Below are 11,787 nucleotides of genomic sequence, written 5' to 3'. Positions count from 1 at the left end.
CCAAAATAATGCCACTAAATATGCACCAGTGAAAGATAATGTAACGACCCAAATTTACTAATAGGGCTTAAGGGCCTTGATTAGTGTGTCGGGAGGGCATAAATGGAATATATGTGATTTAATGATTTAAAGCTTGTTATATGACTATTTGAATACTTGAGATGCATGACTATGTGTATTAGTATGCATGTAGGCCCTGATTAGGTTAGAAGGGCATAATCGTAATTTTGGCCCCTTGCGGGCATAACTGTATATATATGCGATAATTGTTGAGACCACATTATTATGTGGATATATTTGTGATCTGTGACTTGAGACGATCCTAGTGAGTAGATTAGCGAAAAAGTCACGGCGGGGATTTATACCCGGCTCGGGGCGAGCCTAGGGGTATAAATGGGAATTTAGAGAATATATTGAGGTTAATCTTGATAATGAGGAATATAATTGGTGAATAATTAGGTATCGGGAAGTAAGCGGAAAATATTAGAGACACTCGGGGAATTAGCGGGAATTGGGTAAAATGACTAAAATGCCCTTAAGTGGATTAAAGGATTTAGATTAAAAAGGGAGGGCATTATGGTCATTTGGATTTTTAGAGTAGGTATTACTGAGGCTTTATGCTCAGTGGAGGTTGTAGAATGTAATAGAAGTCTGAAAAGAAAGAAAAAGAAGGAGAGAAAAGAAAGAGAAAGAAGGGAAGGAAGGCAAGGTCGGTTTGGGCATTTTTCCACCATTTTCTTGAGGGTTCTTGGAGCAAACTTCAGAGGAGAGCTAGGTCAAGCTCAACCATAAGGTTTCTGAGTTAGGCTTGAAGAGTTGGCAAGGGTTTAGCAAGAACAAACCTTCCACTTGAGGTAAGACTTTGAAGTTTCTTCAGTTCTGGTTTTGATTTTTAACTAAGGTGTCTAAGTTAAATTGGTGGGGAATTCTAGGGAATTTTGAGCTAAGGATTGAGGAAGAGCAAGCTAAGGAGGTGTAAAGGCAACTTAAGGTCGAATTTCCATAAAAGTTATAGAATTCTGAGCTTTAAACTTTGAAGGTTTGATTGTCTTTGTTGAGTTTCTGAAGTCTATGAGCAACTATGGTGAATTTTGAGATTAAGGATGCATGTGATTGGGTTTTTAGTATTTTGGATGCTTGGGATGAGTGGAGTGTGCTAATAAGCTTGTTTTTAAGTTTGGTTGAGAATTGGAAGAGTTTTGGTAAGGGTTGGCTCGGGGAAATCGCAGGAAGGAAAAGTGCAGCATTGGCTGTCTGTGACTAGCGCTACAATGCTAGCCTTTGGGCGCTGTAGTGCTAGGCCATGCATTCTGGGGGATTTTGGTTCTGCTTGTAGCGCTGTAGCGCCCTCTTTAGTTTTTGAGTTATTTTCAAGGGTTTTTTCCCGGGGATTCGGGGTTCGATTCCACCACCCCGTTTGGTGGAATTAGAGCTTCCCGAGGGCTTGGGATTGGTCCCGAGGATAATTTTTGGACTTGAGGTTTTGTGATGACTTTGACCTATGGTTGTGATTATGTGAGCACTAGGGCTCGAGAGGGATCGTGCTCAAGGAGTCAAGTGATCAAAGCTAGCGAATCTAAAGGTAAGAAAACTCCACCCAGTTATATGTTTGTGATGGGACTAAGAGCTCCCAACATTTGTATAATGTCAATGATGGTATTACGCCATGGGACATGTGAAAGAGGCCTAAGGGTGCCGTATTCAATATTTTCGCACAGGGAGCGGCTTGGCCACTGGTAGCCGAGGACAGCTTATTATTCACTGAGCTCGGTTTAAGCAGGCTGGAGTCAATGGGATAATGGAGGGTGCGGTCTGAGGGCGCTAACCCTAGTTATCATTTGTAAATTTATATATGATATGAGTTAATATGTTTAATATGCTGATTACTTGGTTATTCTGAATGTTTATGTGGTTATGAACATGTTTATGCGATATGAGATATTGAATCATCTGTTGATTGCTTATGCTTTGTTTTCTTACTGGGCCTTGGCTCACGGGTGCTACGTGGTGCAGGTAAAGGCAAAGGCATGTTAGACCAGTCCTGAGATGGAGAGCTGCGGGGCTGAATGTACATAGTCAGTTGTTCGGTCGCTTTGGTCGAGGAGTGGATCAGGACAGGGATCGTTGAACTGTCTATTTTGCCTTAGTATGGCTAATGTTGTATTTAAATTGCGAATCTTTTGTAAATGGTTTAAAACCTACTATTTTGGGATCCCGTGTAGACAGGAAATGTTATTTATAAGAAATGTGATTTTTAAGACAACAAATTTTAACCCTAGTTCCATTATAGTTTCAGCAACAGGATTTTAACTAAACGACTTGATTAGCAAGTCTAGCACTTTTATAAACACACAGTGTAACGGTCTTGGCTATCCAGGGCGTTACAACTTGGTATCAGAGCGTCCTAGGTTTATGGGTTCCTGATGACTGGCCGGACATGTACATTCGCCGCGAGAGACGAGCTCAACTCAGGGTTTGGTAATTGTGTATACATGATTAAGTGTTAAAATGATTTGAATGAGATATGACTGTTGATATCTATTTGATTAGTAGGAAGCATGAGAAACTGATAGGGCCTAGCCCTTGACTATTGCATGATGTTATTGAGGCGTGCTTATTAACACTGCTATGCATGTGGATGAACATGTGGATAAATTGCTGTATTGTGATTGCTTGTGAATGATTGGAGTTCTAGTGATGGATCATGAAAGGATTATTACCCTGTCATCATAGCCTGATTGCCAAGTCATTGATTGCATATTGACTTGGATAATTATGCGTCCAAGAAAATCCACGCAACTAGCCAGCAGGTCTGGGGATAGAAATGATGATCAGGGCTAGACCCCTCCGCCAGTCCCTGAGAACTGGCATCAGTTGATGGCAGACATGCAGGCTCGGCTACAGAGCCAAGATGAACATATTCGAATTCTGCGGCAGAAAGCTTCGTCTGGGAGTGTTGCCCCTATTGTGCCACCTGAAGTGGTACCTGTAGTGCAGCCAGTTGAGGTTAGTAATAGATGGGAGCCATTGTACGAACGGTTCAGGAAGCAGCAACCCTCGATCTTTGAGGGAGGACCAGATCCACTGAAGGCTGAACAGTGGATGACTATGATTACTACCATTCTTGATTTCATGAGGGTAGAAAGACATGACAGAGTGTCCTGTGCCACTTCTGTGCTGAGGGAGGATGCCCGAATCTGGTGGGAAGTGGCATCACAGACCAGGGATGCTACTGCCTTGACTTGGGAAAGATTTAAGGATTTATTCAGTCAGAAGTATTATAATGTTGCCATCAGGGCAGCGAAAGTAAATGAGTTCGTGGGGCTAGTTCAGGGCAGTATGACAGTTACAGAATATGCCTTGAAGTTTGACAGACTTGCGAAGTTTGCACCAGATCTTGTGCCTACTGATGCAGCTAGGCAGGACAGATTTATCAGAGGGCTGAATGCTATGATAGCCCGAGATGTGAGAATTACCACAGTTCCTGGAGGGACAAATTATGCCCAGGCTGTGGAGAAGGCTCTTACCGCTGAGGAAGCAGATAATAAGATATGGAGAGAGAGTGCAATAAGGAGGGAGGGCCGCAGGGCGGTGCCTCCATATTCTGGTTCTGGTAGGGGCGGAGGCCCCAGTGATTTGAAGAGGAAGACCCCTGATGTTCCGACTGCTCCTGGTCTTGATAGGAGAGGTAGGGGTACTCAGGGTGGCCGTCAGGGAGGTGGTGATTCATGGAGGACTTATCCTGAGTGCACGAGGTGCAGGAGACGCCATCTGGGCGAGTGTCGGGCTAAGGCCTATTATGTGTGTGGGGTGGTGGGACACCTCAGGAAAGATTGCCCGACAGTGAAGAAGGGAGATACAGGGAAGGTGGATAGCTTGACTCCAGCTCGAGTGTTCACCTTGACGCAGGTAGAGGCCGAGGCTAGTCCCTCGGTGGTGACAGGTCAGCTTTCTAGTGCTGGCACTCCTTTTACTGTATTGATTGACTCTGGTACTACACACTTATTTGTTTCTAGTAAGGTAATTATAGACTATGTAAATCTAGTGAGTATTGTGTTTCAGGGTTTGGGACTATTTTGCCTATAGGGGAACTGGTAGTATCTAGGAGGTGGATTAGAGCACTGCCAGTGATAGTTGATGGTAGGGAGTTATCAATAGACTTGATTGAATTAATCATGGAGGATTTCGATATGATTTTAGGTATGGATTGGCTGGTTAGATATGGAGCTACCATTGACTGCAGGAAGAAGATGGTGACTTTTGAGCCAGAGGACGAGGATCCCTTTGTTTTTGTGGGAGCGGTGCATGGTCCCCGCGTGCCCAGGATATCGACATTGAGAGCCAGAGATTTGCTACAGGGTGGATGTATAGGCTTTCTGGCTAGTGTGGTGGATACCACCAGGGTTTGGCCAGTAGGACCAGAGGAAACCAGATTGGTTTGTGGGTTCTTGGATGTGTTCTCGGAGGACTAGCCAGGGTTGCCGCCGCGTAGGATGATTCAGTTTGTCATTGAGTTGGCGCCAGGGACAGAGCCAGTGTCGTGGGCACCATATAGGATGGCACCAGTGGAACTGAAAGAATTGAAGATACAGTTGCAGGAGCTTCTAGATTTGGGGTTTATCAGGCCTAGTTACTTGCCATGGGGTGCTCCAGTTTTATTTGTGAAGAAGAAGGACGAGACCTTGAGAATGTGCATAGACTACAGGGAATTGAACAAGTTGACTATCAAGAATAAGTATCCCCTACCAAGGATTGATGACTTGTTCGACCAACTGCAGGGTAAGACGGTGTTCTCAAAGATTGATCTTCGATCTGGTTATCACCAGCTAAGGATCAAGGATGAGGACATACCTAAGACGGCCTTCCAAATGTGGTATGGGAACTACGAGTTTCTAGTCATGTCGTTTAGTTTGACCAATGCCCCAGCAACCTTTATGGATCTAATGAACAGGGTGTTTAACGATTTTCTGGATCAGTTTGTTATTGTCTTCATCGACGACATCTTGGTGTATTCCAATTCAGAGGCAGAGCACGAGCTTCATCTTCGACAGGTTCTTCAGAGGTTAAGGGAGCATCAGTTATACGCCAAGTTTAAAAAATGTGAATTTTGGTTACCAGAAGTGACATTCCTTGGACATATCGTGGAGGCAGATGGCATTATGGTGGATCCATCTAAGGTAAAGGCAGTTAGGGATTGGCCGAGGCCAAGGAACGCCTCGGAGGTGCAGAGTTTTCTTGGTTTGGCGGGTTACTACAGACGGTTTGTTGAGGGCTTCTCAAAGATAGCAGCACGGATGACATAATTGACACGGAAGGATCTGAAGTTTATCTGGTTAGACACGTGCGAAGACAGTTTCCAAGAGCTAAAGCGACGGCTTATTACAACGCCTGTGTTGAGTCTTCCTCCGGGGAAATGGAAGTATGTTGTTTACCGCGATGCATCGAGGTTGGGTTTAGGCTGTGTGTTGATGCAGAATGAGAAAGTCATAGCTTATGCATCACAACAACTGAAGGAGTATGAGCAGCGGTATCCTACCCATGATTTGGAGCTGGCAGCAGTGGTGTTTGCACTGAAGATTTGGCGACACTATCTGTATGGGGAGAAGTGCGAGGTCTATACTGACCATAAGAGTCTGAAGTATTTCTTTACACAGAAGGACCTGAACATGAGACAGAGGCATTGGCTGGAGTTGGTAAAGGACTATGATTGTGATATTCTCTACCATCCGGGGAAAGCCAATGTGGTGGCAGATGCATTGAGCTGGAGAGGTCCAGGTCAGCTATATAGATCTCAAGAGAGTTAGCTGATGAGATGGTCAGAGCAGGAATAGAGTTGGTGGTAGGCCGGTTGGCTAATATTACTCTGCAGTCGACCCTGCTAGAGCAGATCAGAGAAGGACAGTTGGCAGATGCTCAGTTACAGAGGATTAGGGAGGATGTCTTAGCGGGAGTAGCTAAGGACTATTCTGTTTCTGAGGTTGGGTTACTTCGGTATCAGGGACGGATATGTATTCCAGCTGATGAGGGGATCAGGCGAGAGATACTAGATGAGTCTCATATGACGTCGTACTCACTTCATCCGGGTACCACGAAGATGTATCAGGATCTACGAACTTTATATTGGTGGCCCTGGACTTTATATTGGTTGAGAATTGGAAGAGTTTTGGTAAGGGTTGGCTAGGGGAAATCGCAGGAAGGAAAAGTGCTTCATTGGCTGTCTGTGACTAGCGCTACAACGCTAGCCTTTGGGCGCTGTAGCGCTAGGCCATGCATTCTAGGGGATTTTGGTTCTGCTTGTAGCGTTGTAGTGCCCTCTTTAGAGCGCTGTAGCGCTACCCTATTTCCAGAAAGGGTTTTTGAGTTATTTTCAAGGGTTTTTACACGGGGGTTTGGGGTTCGTTCCACCACCCCGTTTGGTGGAATTAGAGCTTCCCGAGGGCCCGGGATTGGTCCTGAGGGTAAGTTTTGGACTTGAGGTTTGGTGATGACTTTGACCTATGGTTGTGATTAGGTGAGCACTAGGGCTCAAGAGGGATCGTGCTCAAGGAGTCAAGTGATCAAAGCTAGCGAATCTAAAGGTAAGAAAACTGCACCCGGTTATATGTTTGTGATGGGACTAAGAGCTCCCAACATTTGTATAATGTCAATGATGGTATTACGCCATGGGACATGTGAAAGAGGCCTAAGGGTGTCGTATTCAATATTTTCGCACAGGGAGCGGCTTAGCCACTGGTAGCCGAGGACAACTTATTATTCACTGAGCTCAGTTTAAGCGGGCCGGAGTCAGTGGGATAACGGAGGGTGCGGCCTGAGGGTGATAACCCTGTTTATCATTTGTAAATTGATATATGATATGAATTGATATGTTTAATATGCTGAATAATTGGTTATTATGAATGTTTATGTGGTTATGAACATCTTTATGCGATATGAGATATTGAATTATCTGTTGATTGCTTATGCTTTGTTGTTGTGTTTTCTTGCTGGACCTTGGCTCACGGGTGCTATGTGGTGCAGGTAAAGGCAAAGGCAAGTTAGACCAGTCCTGAGATGGAGAGCTGCGGGGCTGAATGTACATAGTCAGCTGTTCGGTCGCTTTGGCCGAGGAGTGGATCAGGACAAGGATCGCTGAACTGTCTATTTTGCCTTAGTATGGCTAATGTTGTATTTAAATTGGGAATCTTTTGTAAATGGTTTAAAACCTACTAGTTTTGGATCCCGTGTAGACATGAAATGTTATTTATAAGAAATGGGACTTTTAAGACCAAAATCTTTTAACCTTAGTTCCATTATAGTTTCAGTAACACGATTTTAACTAAACGACTTGATTAGCAAGTCTAGCACTTTTATAAACACACAGTGTAACGGTCTTGGCTATCCAGGGCATTACAGATAGCATCATTACTTCTTCAAGAGTGTCGTAATAATTAAAACCTTCTGTTCCGGCAACAGACACTCCATTATTCTGTGTGGTGCACTTTTTATCTCAATCGTATGCAATAAATCGAACACCATTGACTATACAACCTTGGTAGTAGGTTGCCAAATGATTTGACCCAGATGCTAAAGCTAGCAATTCATCACTATTTTCCAAAGACCCAAACTTGGGCAAGTCATATATCTAAATACATAAAACTGTATTAGATTCACAAAAAATATCATTAATAAAATGAAAGTTCAAAGATACCTTCTTATGAAACCCCGAACGAAATTTTTTCCTATGCAAACGATCATGATCACCATCCGGGTATATTTGTCTAATCTCTTTGTAACGCCCTACTTCCTTAGAGTCGTTACTAAGTGAGTTTAAAACGTGTCATTAACTCGCTAATCGAGGTTTTAGGTTAAAAGTGTGACTAAACTGAGAAATCTGTCACTAGACATTAAATATAAAACATTTGGTTATTCATTGAAATCTCAGAAAGTTTTACAGTTGGAATCCGAAATTGAGTTTAGAAAATAAATTACAGATCAAAATGTACATGTGGTAAAAATAGGCAACAAAACAACTATTACAATACATTTTCCAAAAAAAAAAAATACCATAGCCGTGGCGGCTAGGCAGTCCGAACATGTACCCATTGCTCCATGCTCTCCATACTCATGGTTGGTCAACCTTTCCCTTGCCCTTACCTGCACCATAGAGCTCCAGTGAGCCGAAAGCCAGCAAGAAAACTCAACACAAAACAAATAACATATGCATATCTATCAACAACATATAACAAAACAACGAACAGGCTAAACACATAGCGGCCATGTTGTCCCAAGCGCTTTACCAGGCCCTAGGTTTGCGGTCTTCACCGAGAGGATGACTTCAGCATCCTAGGAGGGTCTGGCCCGAACGGATTGCACTCTGCATACTAAATGTCATTCTGAACCCCTTGCCGTAGTTGGCTCTGCACTCCACGTGCTCAATGTCATTTCAAGCCCCTTGCCGTACTTAGCTTCCTGCCGTTCTTGGCCTTCGCCGTTCTCGGTCTTTTCCATTTCCGGGCATCGCCATTTCTGGCCTTTGCCGTTCATTCACAAATATGCACTACATAGCATAATATTAACAAATATTTAAACATATAATAAACATAAACAATAGGGCTACGTCCTGCAATCCAATCAATAAGGTCATGCCCTGCAATACAAATAATAGGGCCACGCCCTGCTATACGGGTACAACAGTTTTCTTACTTGTGTCCCCTGCTTCCTGAGCACCGCAATCCCGAGCACAGTCCTCTAACCCAAAGCTCATTGAAAACCTAGTCACATCGCATTCATAAAAGCCATCCATCAATTTCTAATCCATTAAATAACTTCAGAACATAATTCTAGCCTCCGGGACCTTGGATTCTACCAATTCAGGTGGTAAAATCCTTCCCGAACCTTAATATTTGGGTTTCCGAGCTAAAATCCTTCAAACAATCAATACTTTGAATTTGAGACGCGACCTAGCCCCTTCAGGGCCGCGGCGCGCTCAAGACAGAGGAAAAATATCTCTCTGTTGAGGGACATGGGCCGCGACGCTCCAATCCTTGGGCCGCGGAGCGCCTGGGCAGACAAAGGCTTTCAGCCTCTTCGACACACATGGGCCGCGGCTCGAGCCTCCAAACCCAGAAAATCACCATTCTTCCAGTGTTTTCTTTGAGCCTAAATCCCAATTCTCATAATTCAAACATCAATTAAACTCATAATTAAGTCTAGAATTTATATTCCCATAGTCTAATCATCACAACTAAACCTCTAAACAATTCATACTCTCACATGACACCCAAATTCAACTTAAATACAACTAACAAGATCAAACCCCATGCAAGCTTAAGTTCTAATAAAACAAATAGAATTCAATCTTAATAATCAAGTTAAAGTCTTACCTCTACAATATCCACACCCTTTAGCCACCTACCTAAGTTCTGCCAGCCTCCAAACCTCTATTCCCAGCTTAGATTCTTTAGAATTCCCTCAGCCTTCAAGCATCCAAAGAGGGAGGAAGAAACTGAGAGATAGAGAGAGGAAAAGAGCTGAGAATTTTTGTTGTTTCTTTCCTTTTGATTTCTTCTACCAGACCCTAGAATCACAGCTGCCTATACATAAGCTTATCCCTTGCCAAAGGTCTACAATACCCATTAAACTTATCCTCAATCCTTAAGTAACCCAAGGGAAATTTAGTCATTTGCCAAATCCCGTAATTCGTCAAGTGTTCCTATAAATCCCCATTTAATCCCAACATGTCCAAATCATTACTAAACTAATACCCGTTACTCCATAAATTCCAAACACATATAACATTCCCAAAATACCCCTAGGCTCCTCTCGAGCCGAGTATATGACCCCGTTTTGACTTTCTAGCTAAATTGTTCCCTGGGACCGTCTCGGATCGTACATCACAAATATGTCACCACTCATGCGTGGTATCAATCACAATATACACAAATATTGCATTTATGCCCTCAAGGGGCTAAAATTGCAAATATGCCCCTAATAACCAAATAGGGCCCACATGCATATTTAATTCACCTAAACATGCATTTCTAATTACATACTCATCAGATTCATATATTAACATAATTAAAATAATTATTGCCCTCCCGACACGCTAATCAAGGCCCTAAGCCTTATTACCAAATTTGGGACGTTACACTCTTGTAGGTGTTTGCTGCTATTTAGAATAGTGTTACGATTCTTGATAACAAAAAACTTATAATAACCACACATGTTCTAATTTAAAAGGGAATAAACTTACTTTAAATAAGCCTCAATTTCAGGAGAATTCTCAAGTATGAACCACTTAGCTATTTCACGAGTGTTATGACTGAGAGGCTTCAATGTTCCCTTTGTGAGGGGACGACATTGAGATTGGAAGACTGTAAGGTTTCATGGGATATAAGTTGCATCTTCATTTCGATCAAGATGGTTAAATTTTGTTTCAATGTTTTTGAAATACATTGAACAAAAGGTCAAAGCCTCATCTACAACATAGCCTTCGGCGATCGACCCTTCAGGGCGAGCTTTATTTCTAACGTAATTCTTCAATTTTTTCATGTACCTTTCAAAAGGATACATCCACCTCATAAATATCGAGCCACCCAATATAGCTTATTCTGGAAAATGTAAGACCAAATGGATCGTTATGTCAAAAAAACCTGAAGGAAAAATCAACTCCATCTTGCACAATATCTGAATAAGGTCATTTTGTGCTTCATCCATATCTTTAACATTTAAAGTCCTTGAACATAGTTGCCTAAAGAAATTGCATTATTTTGTAATGGTGGTCGATATATATTTTGGGAGAAACTTGCGAACGTCGAGTGAAAGTAATCGTTGCATTATCACATGACAATCGTGTGACTTAAACCCAAGAATATTTGTATCATTCTCGTACACTTTCTTCTTCAAATTTGAACAAAATCCATCTGGAAATATAACTCATTTTATAAACTGACAAAATTGTTGCCTCTGGGCCGGAGTTAACGCGTAAGGAGTGTGCGACTTCATCAACTTCCTGTTCTCATCTTCATAAATCCACAATAATTCCCTCACACCCATCTTTTTCAAATCATGTCTTGCATTAGTGGTGTCCTTAGATTTATCATTGTCTAAGATGGTGCCAAGGAGACTATCACACACATTCTTCTCAACATGCATGACATCTATATTGTGTTTTAATTTGTTTGTACCCTAATACTCAAGCTCGTAGACGGTGCTTTTTTTCCTCCAATTACCTTCATCTAATCCTCTTTTACGTTTCACACCCCCAAATTGGACGTGTTTTCTTGGAACTTGCGCTGCAAGAGCATTAACTTGTTCTAGTATATCCTCACAAGTAAACCGTCTTGGAGGACGTCTTCTCTCAACTTCTCCATTGAACTCTTTGTCTCTTCTCATTCAATGAGTACTTGGAAAGAATCTTCTGTGACCAACATAAGATGTCTTACCGATCACTCGGATGGAAGTTGTGTCCTCATTACACGTAGGACAAGCTTTGTATCCCTGACCACACCATCCAGACAAACTACTGCGAGCTGGAAAATCGTTCACCGTCCACAAAAGAGCTGCCCGCATCTTGAACATCCTGTTGGTCGTACTATCTCTTGTATCAACTCCGTTAACCCACAGATCCTTCAACTCATCCACCAATGGTCTCAGAAATACATCCATGTCTTTACCAGGTGATTTTTGCCCAGGAATAAGGAGGGTCAACATGAAATAATTGTCTTTCATGCACAACCAAGGTGGCAGATTATAGTTTGCCAACACCATAGGCCACATGCTGTATGCAAGGTTCATGTTGCCAAATGG

Source organism: Humulus lupulus, chromosome 2, assembly GCF_963169125.1.
Source record: "Humulus lupulus chromosome 2, drHumLupu1.1, whole genome shotgun sequence".
NCBI lineage: Eukaryota > Viridiplantae > Streptophyta > Magnoliopsida > Rosales > Cannabaceae > Humulus > Humulus lupulus.
Note: the sequence above shows the minus strand (reverse complement) of the source record.